This window comes from Gekko japonicus, unplaced genomic scaffold, assembly GCF_001447785.1.
Source record: "Gekko japonicus isolate JY-2015 unplaced genomic scaffold, Gekko_japonicus_V1.1 scaffold15, whole genome shotgun sequence".
Classification (NCBI taxonomy): domain Eukaryota; kingdom Metazoa; phylum Chordata; class Lepidosauria; order Squamata; family Gekkonidae; genus Gekko; species Gekko japonicus.
Window position 1 is genome coordinate 339,814 of NW_015165830.1, and position 22,751 is coordinate 362,564.

General features: G+C 42.5%; 1 protein-coding gene across 1 annotated transcript in view; it reads right to left on the reverse strand.

Annotated features, from left to right (window-relative positions):
- TMEM94 (transmembrane protein 94) overlaps nucleotides 1-17,276 on the reverse strand; it is a 107,142-nt gene extending 89,866 nt beyond the window's left edge. The window contains exon 1 of the mRNA XM_015410736.1: nucleotides 17,156-17,276. The gene's annotated coding sequence lies outside the window, so the exon portion shown is untranslated. The remainder of the gene's footprint in view (nucleotides 1-17,155) is intronic.
- Nucleotides 17,277-22,751: the final 5,475 nt, after the last annotated feature.

Genomic DNA, 22,751 nt, shown 5'->3' on the forward strand with positions numbered 1-22,751 from the left:
ACGAAAGGATTTCCACCAATGGAAGGGGGGAGTTTTCACAGATTTCCCACTCCTGCTTCAGATCTTCAACTTCTCCCCCCAATTCTGTACCCCTTTCCCCCAGGAGCAGAGACATATATTTACTCTAAATAAATAAATTTTGGGCTACAGTGGGAGGGGGGAGATGACAAAGTTGCATCCATGGACAGAAATCCCTTCAGCCCATGGAAATTACCATCATTATTTGCCTGCACACCCTTTAGGAAAATCACAATGGAAATCGGGGACCCAACATCGCCTGGTGATCCCAGACCCCCGGGAAGTAAAGCTTGCTGTGACCAGGGCTAGATCCTTCTCAGTGGCGGCCCCTACCTGGTGAAACGAGCTCCCGGAGGAGATCAGGGCCCTGCAGGACCTTATGCAGTTCCGCAGGGCCTGCAAGACGGAGCTCTTCCGCCAGGCTTTTGCATAAGGGCCGCCGCTGCCACCACCACCAACGGTGGCAATACCATCGGGAAATAGGAATCACCCTTGGAAGTTCCGCCACAAATTGTGTGGCATGGACAATGTGGGATTGGCTTGAACCATCTGCCGGACAGTGTCACCCCAATGGGGAGGATTTGAAGATGCCATCAAAACCACTCAAGACCATCTTGTTTACAAAAAAAAGTGCACTTTATTATTGCTATTGTTCTTATTATCCATGATTTTACTGTTTTATGTGTTTTTATGTATGGGCGCATGCCCCTTGTAAGCTGCCCTGAGCCCGCTTGCGGGGAGGGCGGGGTAAAAATGTCTAAATAAATTTTAAAAATTAAAAAATTAAAAGAAACAGAACTAGGCAGATGAGAAAATAAACAATGACACCAGTTTTATTTAATACTAGGGGAAAGGCTCATTGTGGAAATAAATCACCCTCTCCAGGCTCCATCCCTCACATCTCTAGGAATTTCCCACCTGGAGTTGGCAACCCTATCTCCTTCCCAGCCAATTATCAACCTACCTTTATTTCCTCCTCACTCTTCAGCTTTCCACCCCCCACACACACCTGCAGCCTCTCCCGTGCTCTGAAGCCCTGACTGCTACGTCACATTGGCTGTCCTACAGGGGCCACCTCAGCAGCATATAAAGATACAGAGCCCACCATTTTCTCCAGGGGAACTGATCTCTGCCGTCTGGAAAGCAGTTGTAATTCTGAGTGCTCTCCAGCCCTCACCTGGAGATTGGACACATTTTACCTCAGAAGAGCAAAACTGGTTAAAATGTTAGAGGCAAAAGACAATCAAGTCGCATATGCAAACCACCTCTGTGTTCCGAGGCAGAGGCCAATGAGGCTGCATATGCAAATAACCTCTGTGTTCTGACTGGCTATGGGGGGGAGAAGAACTGCAAAATGTTTAGAATGTTGGAGGCAGGACTCAGGCAAAGCAGCCAGTGGATAGGGAGACCCTCTGAATGACAGATCAGAGAGCGAACAGATTTTGGAGCGTGTGGAATGTTCTAGAGAAGTGCCACTACCATTCGGCTTTTATTTATAAGGGAGATTTTTGCAATTCATCCAACTCATTCCTAAAGCCTGTGCCACTGGCAGAATTAATTCCCTACAGGACAGAGCACAGTTAATACCGTGGCCCTTGACGCATATCCTTGACACATCTAGGAGAATTGCCAAGCGTAGCTCTTAAGCTAGAAGCCAGATTTCATCAGGTACTGAAAAGATGGCAGGCTGAAATGCCAGCCAGGAAGCATGTGATAGAGCTAGCTGTCACTGATGGCCATTTGTCTTGTTATTTTTATCTCTAACCAGGTCCCTGCCCAGATAATCTCTTATGGAGCCTGTAGTAATGCCTCTTCCATCTTCTGAAACAACACATCAAATCCTCTTTGACAACATGGCTGCACTTCAGGGCCAAGAGCATGTTTGACCCATCCCTGAACAAGCCAGAGGATCTAAAGAAGGGAACCAGAGCATTAGTGAACTATATCATAACATGACTGGGTTTAACAGAGCCTAGACTGCAACTTACTTCTCCTACCAATCTCCTAATAATAAGCTTTTGGGGAGGAAAAAAAACCCTTCAAGTCAAAATCTAATCATTACCAGGGGCTGAACTGCAGATTTGCTAGACATCAGAACCTGACTCAGGCCATTTTGCCAGCCACTGTAAGTCAAAGTCTGGTGATGTCAGAGAGCCATGCCAACATTAGCATGCATTGATTCCAGTTATGGCAGACATGGGGCCTTGGCAGCATGGCACTATATGACTGAAAGCTGTTGACAAAGTCATTACAGGCTTCCAGTGCTACTGCTATGCATCCAGCTCCTTACGGATCAGCCCTATTTTCTCTGCTAAGGAAGCACAGGATGTCAACAACTAGCTATGCCAGTACCATACTGGTGTCAGCAGCCCAGGAATGCTGTGCACCAGGCAAATGGATGTAGGAAAGGACTTCCATGCCAACAAAAAAAGCCTCTCTCTAGTCCAAACTACACATTACATTTAACAAGTTATCCCAATGGGGACTGGCAGCAGAACAGTAGCTGGGAGTTCCCCATGAAAACTCAATTCTAAAGTGCCACAGGGGCTTGATTAGGATAGGGGCTGTGATGCCAGAAGAAGAGGGGCTCCATCTCCCCCCCCCCAATTTTCCTGACCCCAAACAGCCCTGGGTGGTGTTTTTGGCCCCCTGGAGAGAGAGTGCACATGTAAGCATTTAGTCTATGTGCAGTTCCCAATGAGACAAATAATAGCAATTTCAGGTCAGGAAAACAGCGCAAGAGAAGGGCTGGAGGACCTCCTTGTGCCATACCATGCCATGGGTCTCTGGCAGCCAGAGCAAAGCAAGATACTATGCGCCTAATCAAAAGCAGAAGCCCTTTTTGAGCAAGTTATATCCACTATGACAAACTGGGAAGAAAGTGAACTGTTGGTTGTTGGGGATATGACTGCAGTAATGGAGACCTCCAGGGATTCTTCCTCCCTTCGCCAATTGCGTAATAAAACACCTTACTATTTTAAAAACTGGTTGAAAGACTTGTTCTTCTAACAGATGCTTTCAGGTACAAATATCCATTGAAAACAGACCACATATTTTTCCTATAGGTGCAATTCTCCTTCATGAATTGATTACTTTTTTTAGATTTAAATACGACAAGAGGTTATGAAATTTCAACAGAAGCAATGTTGCTGATTGACCATTCCCCTGTAGTGGTGGAGTTTAGTATTGAGCATGAAGGAGGGAGAAATGAACTGGAGGTTAGATAATTTTTACTGTTACAAAATACTAAAGTTCAGGATAGAATCAGACCAGAAATTAAGTCCTTCTGTGGAGTCAGTTTAAGTTCAGAAGTGGCCTATATAACTATATGGGATGCATTTAAAGCCTTCATAAGGGACATGCTGATTTCCCAGGCAGCCTAAAGCAAAAAGAGAAGAGAGGCAGTTAGAAAATAACTGGTTGATGACCTCAGTGGGAAAAAAAGCAGGCATAAAGCGACAAGACCCTTGCAAGACAGCACAAGATATGTTGAAGCTCTTTGATGCTTTAAAAATTACCAAATCAGTGCTATAGGCAAAACAAACTGTATTTGAACATACTAATAAGCCAGGCAAGATCCTGGAGAGACTGTTGGAGGATAAAAACAAAGGATATAAACAGAGTTAAAACATCACTGAGAATTTAATGAATTTCAAAAAATTTATGTCAGCCTATATAAAGTAGATAGCCCAAGTAAAGAAGACATCAAGAAAGTTATAGATGGTTTCTTGGTCCCTAGCCTAGCAATGGAGCATAAGGAACAGTTACAATGTTCAATATATAGCTCAGAGATTATGGATGCAATTAAGAAATTAAAATTAGGTAAATCTCAAGGTCCAGATGGGCTTACTAATGAATTTTATTAAAACTTCGCTAAAAGAGTTGGTAATATACATAGAGAAATTATTCACTTATAGGCAGAGAGAAGGGGAAGTTTCTAAAGAATGAGTGGATGTAAATATTGCGCTTATCTTACAGGAAGAGAAAGAACATTATGGTGTCACATCCTATAAATCCATCTGGTTACTCAACACTAAATATAACATCCTCTCAACTATTCTGGCTAATAGATTAAATGGAGTGTTGGATAATTACACTGGATTGAACCAAACAGGTTTTTTGAAAAACTACTTAATGACCTGGAATATCAGAAAGCTAGTCAATTTAATTAATTTTGTTGAAGTAAGACACATTTCTGCAATGTTCTTCTTCATTGATGCAGAGAAGGCATTTGATAGAATTGACTGGTATTTCTTGGACTCAGCTTTAATAGCCTCTGGTCTGGGTGATATATTTTGCAGATGGAGACAGGGTTGCCTGCTCTCACTGCTGTTGTTTAATATAGCGATTGAAATTTTGGCAATAGTGGTGCAACAGCATCAAGGAATTAAAGGCAAGTTTCAAGAACATGCCATTAAATTGTTATTGTATGGTGATGATATCGTTTTTACTTTACAGGTTCCTAAGAGTTTAGTGCAGAGTTTAAATCAAATAATAATGCAATTTGGGGCAATCTCCGGGTATAAAATTAATAATTCTTAAGTCAGCGCTGATGGGAGTGGAACTAACAAAAGTAGATAAGAGTAGGATAACTGAAGTAATTAATTCACCTTAGAAGAGTGAGAAAATAAGATATTTAGGCATTTTAATCTCTAGTAAATTGGACGGTATGATGGAACAAAATTTATGTCCAATAGTTAAAAAAGGGAATTTTTTAAAAAATTGGACCAAATACAAATTGTCTTGGTCAGGACATATTGCTATCATTAAAATGAAAATTCTACCTAGGTTTTTATTTATTCATTTATTTTATCTCATTAGATTTTCGACTGCCCTCCCCCTGTCAGGGCAGGGCTCAGGGTGGTCTACAACATAGTAAATGCATGACAAATATAGTTTAAAAACAGTTTAAAACAACACACTAACTGCCTAAGAGATGGTATTAAGAATTCAGTAGTATCACTGCCACACAGAGGGAGCAGGGGATGGGAGTGTCAGAAAGATGAAACCATCGCTGTTCCCAACCAAATGGCTGGCGGAACATTTCTGCCTTACAGGCCATGCAGAACTGCATCAAGTCCCTCAGGGCACGGATGTTATTCGGCAGAGTTCCACCAGGCTGGAGCCAGGGCAGAAAATTTGTAATTATGGCACTGCCTTTATTAGTTATTAAGGCAAACAAAATCCAGCAAATAATAAGTATTTTATTTGGGAGTACAAAAAACCTAGAAACAAAAAAAAAAGTGTTTTACAACATACTTGAGAGAACAATGCCCTTTCTGTACCAAGTGTTGAAAGGTACTATTTGGCCTCTAGGCTTAGTTAACTGGTTTAGATTGGATGAGACACAGAGGATTTGGGGATTAGAGCAGTATGGTCTTGCATGTTCATTGGACAATTGGATCTGGAAATATAAGAAGCAAAGGGCAAAGCAAGACACTATGTATATCCACATGGCATTAGCAAAAGCATGGGATCAGTGCAGGAAATATTTAAGACTGATTAACTCCCCTTACATGCCAATAGTCCAACATAGTGAATTTGTAAAAGCCCTTCAAACACAAGATTTCAGAGTATGGAAGAGTTTGAAATTGACTAGAATCTCTGAGTTTCTTAAGAACCATGGTATTAAATCCTATGAAGAACTTTAATGTGAGTCTGGAGAAGTTCCATTATCTTTTTTTCAGTATCTCCAAATTAGAAGTTTCATTTAGTCTAGATCTAAAGAAACTGACATTTGCTGACCTCTAAACAGATCTGAACGAATTTTAGATCAAAGAGAACTGCACAGATGATTGGTAGCAGATATTTATGGGATTTAGGCAAATTCAGAAATTAAAAATACAACTTATAAAAAAGGTGGGGAAAAGACCTACAGAACGTTATCTCTGGGAATCATGGGCAGGAGCTATATAGGGGCATAACTAAAGTATCAGCAAATACAAGTATAAGAGAAAATGTTATTAAAATGATGTATAGGTGGTACCTTAGGATCGCTAGGTTATCAGAAAAGTCTAAATTGTGCTGGCAATGTAACAAGGAGACTGGGACTTTTCTTCATATATGGTAGCAGTGCCTACTGCCACAAAATTTTTGGAACAAAATACTTAAAGAAATTAATAGTATCCTAAATTGTAAATTACTGTTTGACCCTAAGGTGGTTCTACTAAATATTCTACCAAATAACCTTCATGAAGGGGAGAAACACTTAGCCAAAAATGTATTAATTGCAGAATGGCAGCTGCTTGCACAGTGCTGGAAGCAATCATACCTGTCAAGTCTAGATGCGTGAGCACATAAGATACGATATGTAACCTTAATGAACAAAATAACAGTATATAAGAGAATCTGCAAAGGGAAAAAAGGCTCTCAGGAATTGTTTGTCAAACAGTGGAGCATTTATAAGGTACTGGAATAGACTCAGGCCAAAAGAGCAGGTTAAAAAAACTATTCTAAGATAACGTTTAATGATCTGACTATAGTTGATATAAGTGTCAGTAGGGGTAGATGGATAATGGGTTTATGCTATGAACTCTACAGAATGTCTTCATTATGTATTATGTCTTTTTTAGCAAGCATTGTATTTAATTAAATCTGTTCGACTTGTGATCTTTGTAATTAATGTAACTTCATGATTATTGTAATAAAGACTTTTTCTATTAAAAATAAGATCAGAGGGTGTTATTGGAGCACAGCAGACAAAAAGAGAGCTGAGGTGTGAAAGCTGGAGAGGACCTTCAGAAAATGGAAAGATTAAGTATATTAAGGGAGAAGGCAGAAAATATTATAGTATACTAGTACCCTTCTTTGAACCTAGCTGTATTAGAAGCTCACAATTTTGACAAAAGGAGTATTTGGGTGCTCCACCCCCCAAGGTATTTGTTCTGGAGCTGTAATCATTTGTTCACTTTTATAATGCCAAATGTTGAACAAACAATTCCATTCCGGTGCTATCCTGCCTTTCTTAGACACCTGGTTTGTGGGTTCTTTTTCTGATTTTAAATGGAATGGCAGTGTTGGTGATGCTGGTTAATGTCCTGCCATTTCTTGGCTGCACTGCCATTACAGAACCCTGCAGTGCAGTCCCTTCCCTGTTTACAGCAGAGCTTTCCCCTCAACTCCCTGTCAAATGTTGTAATAAAAAAATCTAATTTTAGTTGATGTGTTACAAAACAACTGGGGGGGGGTTAAAAAGAAATTAACCCTGCCATGTGGTCCATTGTCCCATTAATTTTAACAGTGGGATTCGCCTTTCTGGTTGTTTGGGTTGTTGGTGTCTGTTTGCCCCCCCCCCCCAATTTGCAAGAAAGAGAAAGTGCACAAATAATAAGCTGAAAACAGCACAGCTGAAAACAGTGGCGACCTTCTAGTTCAGTCCTGGAGTTGCCTGAACAAGTGCAATACCCTTGCCACTGCCCCCTCCTTTCCTGTATCACTAATTTCTTGGGCTTGGCTTTGTGGGCTTCCAGCCTCAACAAAGCCACTGGTGACTCAGGAACAGGGACTGAAGGCAACTTTCTGGCAAACTGGCAGTCAGCAGTACAAACAGATCAGCTCATCCCCTACTAGGCACAGTGGCCAGGCAGTTCTCCTTTGACCCCCTCAGAGAGGGTGGATCCTTGGCAGAAAACTTGCAAAAAATGCCAGCCAGATACATCAGCTCTTCATACTTCAGGACTACCAGTAAAAAACATGCTGAGAAGGAGATGCTGGACTGACTTTAAAAAAACACACACAAAAACACTTTATTAACAGGAATTTTTTACAAAATTTAAATTATCTCATCACAGTGTAATATAACAGCTATAACAAAAATAAGCTAAATAAACTGAGAGAGGAGGGGGGGGAATTCAACACAGGACCTAACAGGGCTTTATACAACTAACTGGCATCTGCAACTGGATCCATCCCATGCTAGACTGACTTGATAGCCATCTGTGTATTCTTACTGACAGGATCTATCTGTAATGATTAGTCAAGGAATAGCCAGAGTTAGGTTCATTCTTCCTCTGCCCCCATCCTCACTCCCACATACTCCTTTGTCCCAGATCTTACCTCCAAGAACCCCAGCTTCTTCCTAGATCAGGAACAGGATGACACATTTTTGCCTATGCCAAGGGGGACCAGCATAAATGCAATATACGTTGCTATATTCATATATGTGAAACCACAATTCTAATTCTACTTCCAGTTGAACTATGCCTCAATAGAGCTGAAGGGTCCTAGCATGGAACTTATGCATAGGTGCCTGTAAGCAAGCCAGTGCACATGATGGAGATCTAGCACAATCTGATTGTTAGCACGAGTGGCTCAGTGCTGTTCCACTTGATCCCTATCTGGTACAGAAGGTTAAGAGGCAAGACAGCTATGCAGGACAGGAACATGGCCTGCACAGCAGTAGGACATTCTATCTCTAGCAGTAAACTGAAACATGATATTGAAAGCAAAACATACCTTGCGTCCACTAACATTTGCACCATAGCACCAGAAAATTTACCTCTAATGTTGAAATCACAAATGAAGCTATCCCACTGAACCCCAATATAAGACTACCCAGATCCTGGCAATAATCCATTTCTACAACATCCTTGAGTTACCCAGCAGCAGCCAGTTAATAAGAAACTGACACCATGTAATGAACCTTTAAATGCCTTCCTACACTCTGATTCTTTGCTTAGTTCTCATATAGTTACGTTTTTCACTTCCATTTTAGGGTTAAATTGTAATAATCCAGTCTGGGCTGAAATGTATGGGAGAGATATGCTCACCTGTCACACTCCTAAAATGTCTAGAAGAGATACATGATTAAGTGTATTTGCCTAATTGCACTAAAAGAGAGGCAGCCCAAGGCTATCTCCTCAAGCTGCCTTACTAAATTTTAACCAAATTAAAGGATATCTTTATCATTGCAAGAATATTAATTGCATGGAGTAGGAAGAGTGTACAAATTTTGAATGTAAAATCTTGGATTAACAAGGTGTAGGAAATGGCAAAATTATCAACACTGAATTAGTTAGTCTATGGAACTGGAATCAAGCATATTCATCTGAATGTTTCCATTCAAGCAGATTCAGCAGCTACTGAAGACACTTGCCCATCACTGTACATTCAAGGATGTTTAGCTATGTTTTCCAAATTGCGTCAATACCACTACTGCAGACCTCAAACATTCCCTAGATGGAGGGTAGCAGTTGGCATTTGAACAGCAACTTTTACACACTCATGATGGAGGGAGATCAGAAACTAACTGAAGGCAGAATTTTGATGAATGGGATCCCCTATTCTCACATGACTGATAACCAATGCTGGAAAAGAAAAATAATATACTAATGTTTGGGAATCCACAACCATACTTCAATTTGAAAAATCTTTGATAATCCTAAAACAAAAAGGAAGCTCAATTGTATAACTGCACTGAAAAATTTCCAGATAGTCACAGTATCTAAAGCCCTTAGAGCCCACAGCAACTAGTCAAGAAGCATGCATGAAAAAGATCCAAGAATAAACGAATGTATTTAGTTTTGAGCATTATTTATTTATACCCTGATAAACAGCGTTCCATGCGCCTTGGTGTTTAGTCATGCCGGCCACATGACCACGGAAACGTCTTCGGACAGCGCTGGCTCTTCGGCTTTGAAACGGAGATGAGCACCGCAACCCTAGAGTCGGATTTGACTGGCTTTCAAGCAAGGGAACCTTTACCTTTACTTTATTCTCAACAATGGGAGCCAAAAACTGGGTTTCGGGATCATTCTCTTCTCCTCTGTCCTAACAAACAACTCTGTGGTTTCCTCCAGCAAGTTTTTATGGCAGAGGGGATTCAAAATGAGTTCCTGGTCTGATACTGTTCTAACCATACTACATTTACTATTTAGAGCATTTTAAAAGGGTCAGCCCCCCATGACAGCCACTCCATGACCATGCCTCATCTAAGCCAATATTTCTGCTAGTGGATAACGAACTTCTTGAAGTTAATAATGCCTTTCAAACAAGCAATGACAATTCCTTTCTTTTTAAGCTGATCTCAGGGACATTATTTTCAAAACTTTACCACTATGGATACAATTTTTGCAACATTCCAAGTGTACACAAAAACAAAAGAATTCTACCCCCAATGGGAAGATCATGGCCATAAAAAGGTGACAATTGACCTTGACTCTTTTAAGTCTGATTTAGATCTGGTTATAAAAGAAAGATGGCTTTAGATGCTCTGGTAAACAATCTTTGTCCACAGATTCAATAAACATCTTTTTATTGGTCTCAACCACTTTTGCAACTGTCAGTTACTCCATCTTCTCAAAAGAAAGGCTCTGAATATTGTTATTGTTTTACTGTATCCAGAAGGCCATGACTGAGGGTGTTGGAAGATCCTGCATTGTTGCTCATACTTTTCAATAGCCTCTTCAATAGCCTCCTTACTCCCAATCTTCTGTGTGGTCGATCTTCAAGTTTTGGAATCGAGCACTCTGCATCTCGTCCTTTTTTCCATACTATTTCCTGCTTTAAATTCATTGTTTTTCTGTTCACATTGGTTCACAATCCAGTTTTAAAATTCAAGAGTGGCAGACATCAGCAATGACCTTATCACTGCCATCAGATCGCCATCTCCTTTTAAAATTTGCATAGGTGCACTAGCGATACAGTGCAATAGGGCTAAATTGAGATTAATCATCCAAAGCGTCACTTGTTAAACCTGCCACATGTTTTTCCCCAGGGTGTTCTCGCAACAATTTAAAGCCCACCCCTTAAAAAAAGACCACATGGCTACTGATCATGCATTATCCTGCTGCGCCATTTTGAGTAACACGTCAATGAAAGACCATTGCAATGAACACAAACAACATATGAGCAGCAAAATAACAGGGGGGGGAGAATCCCACTCTCAGCCAGTGTTCCCTCTAAGCTGAGTCAGTGCGAGCTAGCTCACAGTTTTTTGGCCTCTGGCTCACACATTTTTGTCTTCGCTCGGGAAGGAGGGCTCCAGAGCAAACTAAGTTATGCAGTAGCCAAATCGCTCGCTCACAACTTTAATGCCGGTAGCTCACCAAGTAGAATGTTTGCTCACAAGACTCCACAGCTTAGAGGGAGCATTGCTCCCAGCTACTAAAAATTTCATATCACCCTAGGCGAAGGAGACAGTAAAGGTAGCCCGGGGTGAATGGGATTACTAAAACCAGAGGTGGGAAAAGGCAAGGTGGGGGCATGAAATTGTGTGTGCTGCTGAAGAAAATAGCAAAATAGCAGTAAAGTAGAAACTTTTTGAACATATCATGGTAGGGAATATTGTTGTTCAGTCTCACAGTCGAGTCCGACTCTTCGCGACCCCATGGACTAGATCACGCCAGGCCCTCCTGTCCTCCGCCGTCCTCTGAAGTTTGCTCAATTTCATGTTCGTTGCATCTATGACACTGTTTAACCATCTCATCCTTTGCCGTCCCCATCTTCTTTGACCTTCAATCTTTCCCAGCATCAGGGTCTTCTCCAGTGAGTGCTCCCTTCTCATTTGGCGGCCAAAGTATTTGCGTTTCAGTTTCATTATCTGGCCTTCCAGGGAACAGTCAGGGTTGATTTCTTTTAGGATTGACTGATTTGATCTTCTCGCAGTCCAAGGGACTCTCAAGAGTCTTCTCCAGCACCATAGTTCAAAAGAATCTATTCTTCGGCGCTCGGCCTTCCTTATAGTCCAACTCTTGCAGCCATAAATGACTACTGGGAATATCATTGCTTTGACCATGCAGACTTTTGTTGGCAGGGTGATGTCTCTACTTTTTATCATGCTGTTTAGGTTCACCATCGCTTTCCTCCCAAGGAGCAGGCGTCATTTAATTTCATGGCTGCTGTCACAGTCTGCGGTGATCTGGGATCCCAGGAACATGAAGTCTGTCACTACTTCCACGACTTCCCCTTCTACTTGCCAAGGAGTGTACAATGTCACGAACCTCCGTCCATAGTTCTTCAGGCACTCTATCAAATCTAGACCCTTGAATCTATTCTTCACCTCCACTGTATATTCATCAGGGATGCGGTCTAGGTCAAACCTGAATGGCCTAGTGGTTTTCCCAATTTTCTTCAGTTTAAGTCTGAATTTTGCAATGCGTAGCTCATGATCTGAGCCACAGTCAGCTCCAGGTCTTGTTTTTACTGACTGGATAGAGCTTCTCCATCTTTGACTGCAAATTATATAGTCAATCTGATTTCGGTGTTGCCCATCTGGTGATGTCCATGTGTAGAGTCGCCTCTTAGGTTGTTGGAAAAGGGTGTTCGCTATGATCAGTGTGTTATCATGACAAAACTCTGTACAAATATTATTATTTTAGCAAATATTAGCAAACATTAATGTCATTGGTACGATGCAAGTGCAGGGACAGCTGGGGGGGTCGGGTTCAGAGTTTACAGGAAACTAATCAAAATAATCCAAACTCAGAATAATAATAATAATAATTGTTGAGGGGTGAACAGTTGCCTTTAAAATAACACATTAATGTACTATTGCAAATATGATCATCTAAAAATAATAGCGCTTTGCTGTACATTAACACATTATTGTTAATCTCCATTATAACAAAAAAAAATTGTGTACTGGGGAGTGAAGGGGGACGGAAAAGGTAGAAGGGCACATGGATACAGAGGAGGGTTTCAAAGGGGGTGTAGCTCACCACTGCAAAAAACAACAGTTCAGGCATTTTGCACATGGAATAAAACCGACATGCAATCGGCTTGAAAATAAAATCGCCCTAAGTGTCCTGGGAGAAAAAACACAAAAAACCCAACAACAACATTGACTTGACATGGAGAAAACGACTTGGGGAATGAAAAATTAGAAATGTTGTAACACGACTGTATGTCCAAGGTAAAGTATATATGCGGAATGGGCCAATGTCTGTGTAAAGCCACTAAAGATGTCCAAAACTCTGGAGCCGGGAGTCTGCAATATACTGATAAGTCCTCAGAAGTAGCCATCACTGCTCTAAGCCAGTACTTGGCTACTGTGGTTCAGCAGAGGAGGGAGCCCAAGCTGAAAGACAGAAGCCCAATACAGACTACTATCCCCCTCGCGCATTGACCCACCATGCAGGAAGGAGAGCGAATACGTGTGTTTGCCCCACGTCTTGCCGCCACAAGATTGCCTGCTCATCCTCAAAGAATGGCTGCACAAAAGAAATAGCCATGCACACGACCCCATCTCATGGTCAGCAACAGTCTGAAAGCAGCATCGCTGATCACAGGGCACAGGTGTACATGCAGCCACTCCCTCTGCATGGTCGCACTCTAGAGATGACCGGGGATGGCATGGAGGCAAGGCCAGGGTCACCACACTCTTGCTTGCTCGCCCCAAAGCTAGGCAACAGACACATAGGGGTGCTCTTATACGCAGACAATGCCATCCTACTTGCAAGAACATCCATAGGTCTCAGGATTGCCATGAGTTCTTTTGCCCACTATTGCCAGAATAACAACTTGGAGGTTAACTATTCAAAAACTAAAATAATAGCCTATACTAAATGATCCCCCAAAACTTTCCATTGGCACTTAAACTCTGTTCCCATTGAACAAGTCACCTTTTTAAAATATCTGGGTGTTAACTTCCAGGCGAACGGTTCAAGAACTGTAAATATAAATTCTGCTGCCATAAATGCCAAAAGGAGCATGGGGGCAATTCAAAACTTTTACTGGTACAAAGGGGACAAATGTCTTGTAGCTGCCCTTAGACTATTTAAGGCCAAATCTCTCAGTCAACTTACCTTTGGAGCCCCCATCAATATTACATCTAACTACAAGAAACTGGACACAGTGCAATCAAAATTTTTGAGATCTGTTCTACAGGTACCTAATGGCATTCCAAATGCACTTATTCAAATTGAAACCAGAATGATTACTGTGGAGGCAAGGTTATGGATCATGGCAATTCATTATTGGCTTAAATTAATTTTTCTGTCCAAGGGGCTGACGCGTTTAGTATTACGACACCTTTATACCACCACCACCACCCCGGTTGAACGCTGTAGAGGAGAAACTCCCTTATTTTCGCCTCACAAGACAACACCTATGTTCCCTTGCCTATGACAAAGCTAGAGAATTGATAAAACAGAGGATTATGGCTATTGATAGGCAGAACGATACTGGTAGAACAGAGAAATGGAATATACTTCTGGACCCCATTAACAGAGTAAGTTCTATGGACTATCTTCACCATCTGTCAAACTACGAATATAGGAGAACATTTACTCGTATGCGTTGGGACATTCTTCCTCTAGCGATTACAGAGGGAAAGTATAAGAAAATCCCATTTTAGGAACTTATATGTCCCTGCTGTAATTAAGGCATTGAAAATTTAGAACATATTATTTTTGACTGTAAGGCCTATAATAATCTCCGTAAATCACTTCCACTTCCCAAGTCCTTACCTCTCACTAGTAGGCAAAGAGTTCATATTATGAAAAATCTCCCTGCGGATAGGCAATGGTAACATATCTAGTGGCTAGATCCATAATATCCATAAAATCCATAATAATGCCACAAGTTAAATGTAAATCACCTTACTGTTAACTATCTGTTTCTTAAGAATATTAAAATGCTTTTTTTTTTTTTGCTGTTTTAAACTTCTTTTACTACAGGCTGTGGCTGAGTGGCTCAGGCTGAGCCGTCTGAAACTAAACCCAGCGAAGACGGAGGTCCTGGGCCTGAGTCGGAACGGTTTGGCGTTGGGGCTCCCTCTCCCGATCTTCGATGGGGTGCCTTTGGTGCCTGCGTCGGAGGTTAGGAGTTTGGGAGTGCTCCTGGATTCCTCCTTAACGATGGAGGCCCAGGTAGCAGCCACTGCCAGGTCTGCATTTTACCATCTGAGGCAGGCTCGGCAGTTGGCTCCCTTCCTCGACCGCGAAGACCTGGCTACAGTGATCCATGCGACGGTCACCTCAAGGCTAGACCACTGTAACGCTCTCTACTCTGTCGCTGATCCGGAAGCTGCAGCTAGTGCAGAATGCGGCAGCTAGGCTGCTGATGGGCCTCCCCAGGTGGGAGCACATCAAGCCTGGGTTGAAGGCGCTGCACTGGCTGCCAATAGCATACCGAGTCCGCTTCAAAGTGCTGGTACTCACCTTTAAAGCCCTATATGGCCTGGGTCCGACCTACCTGAGGGACCGCCTTTCCCCGTATATACCCCCAAGAGCACTTCGGTCGGGGACCCAGAACCGGTTGGTGGTGCCGGGTCCCCGAGAGGTAAAGCTGGCTGCGACAAGGTCTCGATCTTTCTCAGTGGCGGCCCCTACCTGGTGGAATGAGCTCCCGGAGGAGATCAGGGCCCTGCGGGACCTTATGCAGTTCCGCAGGGCCTGCAAGACGGAGCTCTTCCACCAGGCTTTCATGTACGGGCCGCCGCTGTTACCACCACCACCAATGGTGGCAATACCATCGAGGTCGGGAATGCCCCTAGAAACTTAGCAGCAATAAGAATTATGCGACAATGAGACCAACGGACTGGCTCGGACTACCTATTGGATAATGATTCCCCAATTGGGGTTGCTGGAAGATACTACTATAACAACTTAAGACCATCTTGAAAATGGAAGCACTTTACTGTTAATTGTAATGTAATGTTTTGGTTAGGATTTTATGGTTTTATTGGATTTTATGTATGGGCTTGCGCCCCCTGTAAGCCGCCCTGAGCCCGCTTGCGGGGAGGGCAGGGTAAAAATGTTTAAATAAATAAATTTATTTACAGGGGCTCTTACTATCTATTAATTTTGTTGTGTTTTAAATGTTAATTGCTGGCTTTGGCCATAAAGTCTGTATCAGGCTAGAAGTGATACTGGTTGGCAAGACTAATGTTCTGGAAAGATAGTGCTGCCTATCTTTGATGGGGTGAATCTGTCTTTGACACATTTGGTTAAAAGTTCAGAAGTTTGCCCCACTCAGCTCTTATGTTATGAAAACAAATTGGTACAGTGGCAATCTAAACTGAATAGGGAGGGGACTGAAATATAGCAGCTATTATCATGACAAGAGATTTAGTTAATATATTTTGGTGATTTTTATTTTCTGCATTTTGTTAATTACATTAAATATTTATTTGAGGCCATTCATTGCTTTAAAACTTTTTTTTAGGGTTTATTTATGGATTTTCAATCACAAAAAAGAAATTTATTTTATACATAACATTCTGATATTAGCAGGAAAAGATGACAATTTTTTTCAGAAAAGGTGGATTAAAGTAAATAAATGTATAGGAATTGCTTTAAAACTTTTTGTTAGCTTAAAAAGAATACTTTTCAAAACCACTGGCAGAGTAACCTAGCACAAATGTCATATTCATAACCATAAAGTATCTCTATGCTGATGGAGAACATTATTTAGGCATCATAATGCAATTAAAAAAGCACCTCACTCCCCACATTACAAATAGAACAATATTGGTTACCAACACAAATCCCCTGTTTTGCTCTTGGTTAATATTGCACTGTAAATAATTATACAGAGTTTAGTATCTAAAGTCTCCTGATCCCGAGTATCCCCAAAGAAGAAATGTGTAGGCAGAACCAGCTACACCACACTATGGCAAGATGAAATGCCAGAATGGTCTACTGCATTGATACTACAACAGGACATCGTGTCGCGTTCTGAACAACAGCGTGGAAGAAGTTAACATCACGCCAGTAATAACTACCCAGTCCTAATGAGCCAGGGAGGAAGGGGCTGTATCATTTCAAGGTTTGCAAGCGTTTGCCCCAGCAAAAGACTGCGTAGTGCATAACCTTCTCACTGCATACCACTCCTGCCCGGATCGCCGCGTCACTGAAACACTCCATACGTAGAGACATTCCCGCAGTACAAATCTAACTTCCAGCTTACATGTATTTTGTCTTGGGTAGGAAAAACGCGTGGGAAAGGGACTGGAAAAAAAAGAAATCAACACTCATCCTTTCTGCCTCTGAGAACAACTTTTCAGTTCTGCAATACCTCTATATCTTCGCATCTCGAGAAACCCCTTACACATGGGGAGGGAACACGCTGGAATGTATAAAGCTGTGGCTAATCGGGGCAAAAAAGAAAACACCGTTTCCGAGAACAGGGCAATCAATGCAATGGGATAATACATCCTATTATCCGTCTTCCCTAACGAGCCACGTACGTCACTTACCAGACTGAATCTACAGTCCTCCTCGTTCCTTCTCAGAGGGAAGAGGACAGATCTTGAGGCCTTTCCTCGCCAACTCGAGGACGCCCCCGGGCTACCCTTCACGCCATCTCACGAAGCACCTCTAAAGCCACCATCCTTGCTACTGGCTCTTGAGTCCTAAAATGTATAACTTCGGATACTGTTAAGCAAGCTTCATTGCGATTGGCTAAGTTCTCCTCAGGCTGCAGCGCTTTAAACTGTGATAGGTTCGTGGAAGGTACGGAGAGACGCTACACTGCCACCTTTTCCGCCAATCTATCGCTAGACGGCAAATACTCTGGACTCCACTGGCTTGTTTAGGGATTGAAACAGGAGCTATTTGTCGATCTTTAAAGCCAAGGGTTCCTTTAGGAGTAGATCTCACTTGGTCTATGGCAAACCCTAGCACACTGGCTTCTTCCTTATTGAGACGAGCCCCATAATTTTGTCTGAGATAAGAGTTTCTGTATTTTTTACCGGTAGAAAAGAATAAGAACCCAGTAGCACCTTACTGACTAAAAAAAATGTGGCAATGTATGAGCTTTCGTGAGTCACTGCTCACTTCTTCAGAACACGGATTGCCTTTTCACCAGATCGTGGTATTATTTTCGAGTTTGATATCTTCATTTATAATTTTATTTATAGATCAATGCAAGAAGTTACATTTTCAAAATACTGAGAATTTAACAGCTAATGTAATTATGAGAAACTACTACTGATATGAGTTCGAGTCCAGTAGCACCTTTAAGTTTTATTCAAGGTATTTCCTTCTGTCTTCCACCGTCCTCCGGAGTTTGCTCAACATGGCTACCCACCTGAATCTACCACTGATATGATTTTTCTTTCATTTGTTTGTTCTATACTGATTGCAATACTGTTATTTTGCATCCCTGTGTATTATAATTTGACATGTTCATGTATACATGAAATCATGTGTTCATGTGTATTAAATCAGAATAACTTACTACATGTTTTGCAGTTTCTTTCCTTTGCTTCTGATATACTTTAAGAGCTTGGAGTGCATTATCCATAGCACCACAGAAAGCTGGGTGCATCTTAAGACCATCTAGTCCAGAGATCCCCAGACTTCATGAACCTGCAGGCACCTTTGGAATACTGACACAGGGTGGTGGGCAACCTCAAAATGGCTGCCCAAAGAGGTGGAACAGACCGCAAAATGTCAGGGAGTGAGGCTACGCAAAACTCTTCAAATAGTAACTTCAAAATTTCAGACAGAAGCTCTGCTTAATAGGATGCTTTTCAAAATGAACATATAATTTAAAAAGATTTTCTTACATACACACACAGCTTATCTTGAATGATGCGGGGAAGATCCTTGTGCCGTGGTGGCAGCTGCTAGGGAAGCAATTTTTTAAAATCTGCACAGCTAACCTCAAAATGGCTGCCCAAAGAGGTGGAACAGACCGCAAAATGTCAGGGAGTGAGGCTACGCAAAACTCTTCAAATAGTAACTTCAAAATTTCAGACAGAAGCTCTGCTTAATAGGATGCTTTTCAAAATGAACATATAATTTAAAAAGATTTTCTTACATACACACACAGCTTATCTTGAATGATGCGGGGAAGATCCTTGTGCCGTGGTGGCAGCTGCTAGGGAAGCAATTTTTTAAAATCTGCACAGCTAATCAGATCTCCATTGGCTAATCAGAAGCCCTGCTGAGCAACACTCCCACCAAGCGCTGCCACCATGTGTTTCTAAAAACACATGGCTGGCACCAGGAAAGGTGTCAGTGAGAGCACCATGTACTCATGACAACATGATCTAGTCCAACTGCAATGCAGCATTTAGACAATATTCGCTGCATCTCTATTTCCTTTATCCATTAGCTCATAGGATCCCAAATTACATTTAGAATGTACATGAAAGCATATTTTCTGAATTAGGCAGGCAAATGGCAGGTGTGCACAAGGTGTATGATGTTATAGATGCCCACAGGGCAAAAATAGTTTAATTAGGTGGCTTAAGCAAACATGTCATGCTACTCACTAAGGAAGATAAATTTCCTCCCATCACATAACAAGTCAATCTCTCCAGGGGGTGGGGGGGAATTCCTTCTCAGCCTTCACTAACATAATCAGTTAAGCCCCAAAAGTGAAAACCCACTCCTTGCTAGGGTGATGCTGGCTGGTGCACCACTCCACCGTGAGGACTGGTTAGCCCCATCTAACAATTTCTTGAACAACAGGTTTTTAAAAACTGTAACATAGCAGCTTACACTTTAAAAATTAGTTTGTTTTTAGAGTAGGCTATATCCTGGTGTTGTTTTCTAATCAATGCTGGCCTGACTAATAACTCCATCCCCCCTCCCCAGTCAAAATATGCTACTGTTCCAAACTAAACAGATGGTATGCCCTATCTTATGCATCTAAGATTTCCCCTGTGTCAGGACAATTTTTTCAAGATCCCCAGTGGGGGGAAATCCTGCTTTAATTACTATGACTCTGAGCATGGTGGGGGGCTCAAAGAATACCTTAAGAAACTTCTTATATATTTCAGGAAAATGTAGGTAGAAATTTATGAACTTAAAAGAACTTGTCTTTGCAGGGTCCCCAACCTTTTTTGAGCCAGCAGGCACCTTTGGAATTCTGACACAGTGTGGTGGGCAGGGCCACAGAATGACTGCCTCAGTAGGCAGAGCCAGCCACAGCTTACCCTCAGATACAGAGTGAAGATCCTTGTGCTAAGGCGACAATTCCTGCCAATGCAACATTTTTAAAAATCTGCACAGCAAATTAAATTTTCAATGGCCAAACAAAAGCCTTGGTTGTCAAAAGCCCCACTTGGCCCCTCCCATTTTCCATAAACATTTGGCCAGTATCCGTAACGGTGTCTGCAGGCACTGTGGCACCCCTGGCACACCATGTTAGGGACCCCAATCTTATGCATTTCTGATGCTAACAATTCATAGATTAAAAAATACATTTAGGCTAAGACTGAGGCTCATTAAAGTTACCTGTTAGCTATCAAGAAATCACTATTTTTCAGCCCTGACCTGGATAGCCCAGGCAAGCCCGATCTTGTCAGATCTCAGAAGCTATCCAGAGTTGTTTCAGGCAAGTACTTGGATGGGTGACCTCCTTGAAATACCAGAGGCGGGAGGTGGGGGCAGGCTTTACTCAGCCACCTCTCTGAATATCCTCTAGGGCCCCAGTAGGGGTCAGTCACCAGAGGCCACCATGACTTCCACGTGCACACACAGTCAGTCGCCAGAGGTCATCATGACTTCCAGGTAAACACACACACACACACACACACACATATCCACTTTTTTTTTTTAAAAGAAATCACTATTTTCCCATTAATTTATGTGAAGCCTCTTCTGGAAATGTGGCAGACTCACCTAGCAAAGATGACTGGTTACAGCTTTAAAAAGGAAGTGAACTAAGTCTGTACAGTAGTTCCATTTCTAAAAACTCGTTATCTATCCTATTATACTAAAGGAAATTGCTTTTATTTACCTGAAGTACAGGAGTGACTGATGACAATTGAAAAGTGCACTTAATAATGAGTGACCAATCACTGAAGTATGAAGAAACAGCCTAATGTGCTATACAAGATGCTTCCATTATTAACAGAACTGCTTTAAAGAAGAATGCACATGTGTATACACATATATAGGCCTAGGGCTGCCAAACCCCCCCGGGGGGTGGAAATCCCCCCGCCCCAGAGGCCCGTTCCCAGATGCCGGGGAATCGGGCCCCGGGGGGAACCCCGCCCCAGAGTGCACGTCACAGGGAAGTGACGGTATGACGCCGGGTACGCTGGGGGCGGGGCCACGGCCATATAAGGGAAAACTATGTTTTTCCCTTGTATGGTCGTGCCCCCACCCCCAGCGTGCCCGGCGTCATGACGTCACTTCCCTGTGACGTGCATGCGGTGCGCGCGCGCCCCGGGAGCCACACAGGAGTCCCCCACCGGAGAGGTGAGTACCATTTGGCAACCCTATATAGGCCCCATATTATAGGGCCTCTGTCAAGCTCAGGCCTAACTTCCATTTCCTTAAGCTCTGCTTTCCTTTCCCTTCGCTTGTCATGTTGAATTCCGGGGGGGGGGGGTTGTGGGAGTGCATGGGGTAGTAGCCATAATCATTCTTCAAGCTGTGCCCCAAGAGTTGGTTCTCCTATGATTGACCTTGGAGCCTTTCTGTGCCTAGGCTAGGTTAGATAGGGTACCATATATCTGTCTGTGTTGCCACAGAAATGCTGGGGGTTAGGTGTGACGTATGCAAGTGTGGAATTTTATGCTTTTACCTATAACCTGTAAGTTCCCGCTGTTTTCTTTAGTCCTAACAAAAGTTCTCGTACCTACAGCAAGTATACCTTCAATAAAGCATTTAACTGCCAATAGTGTGTGTGGAGAGTGTTTTAGCTGGGGACCTGACAGCCTCTTCACAAGTTACATGACAAATGGATGCTGGCTAGTCCTATAACCTTAGAACGTATACTTTGTATACCTATGGCTATACATAGATGTTTGGAAAATGCACACACAAAGTTTCACATTAATACATTGTATCCATTAGAAATTTTATGTGTAAAATGGCCTTTTTCTTCTAGATTGATTTTCTTTTATGTTGGGTGGCCAAACTCGCTTAATGTAAGAGCCACATAGAAGAAACATCAGATGTTTGAGAGCCACATGAACAACTATTACTCACATATTTTTATTGGAAAATATGCAAATTTGCTTTTTATTAACATTAAATAAAACTGCCAGGAATAAAAAAGGGGTAAAAAAAGATAATGATGATCATATTTAAAGAGGCAAATGCATTCTCCAAGCCGGTCAGAGGGGGTGTCTTTAAGAATGTATTTAAAGTTGCTTTCTTTCTGTGCTCCCCCCCTACCTCAAGCCTACCCAGGGAGGGGAACACTGGCTAGGGAAGGGAAGACCAGATGGAGAGGCATGCCTCCCCTTCACTTCCCCAGCCACCCTGCCAGGTAGGGCTGCCAAGTGGGGGGGGGGAGCAGGTAAACCCTCGCTTTGGAGGCCCGATTCCCGCTGCCCGGAATTGGGCCCCGGGGGAACTCCGCCCCCCGAAGCGCAGCATGGCTGCGTCACCAGTGGTGATGCAACCACGTCAATCATGTTGGGGGCGTGGCCCCAATCATCGGAGGCCACGCCTTCAACGTGATCGACGTTGCGCGACTCCCTAGGCTGAATATTTCCTGAAGAAGACTCTCTAGGCTGAAAGAAGGCTTCAAATGTGGCACAGCAGAGTTGCAGAACATAGACCAGTGTGTGTTTCTTGGGGCATGTGAATGATTGTGCGGAAATATCTTCTGCTTTACAGAGGTGGGTAATAACAGCCAGTGCAGTGTGGTGAAGCAGGATGGGGGATATCTGTGTTTATAGGCTCTCTCTCTCTCTCTCTCTTTTATTGATTTTTTTTTGCAAACTACAACACTACAACAGAAAATATGGGAAAGGGAACTACATCTAGGGGGGAAAAAAGACCCACAACTAACTAAAAACCCAAGAGTAGGAGATCAATACATCATCTTAACACCATGCTATTTTCCAAAAAGCTACTAATAATACAATGAACTTAGCTGGT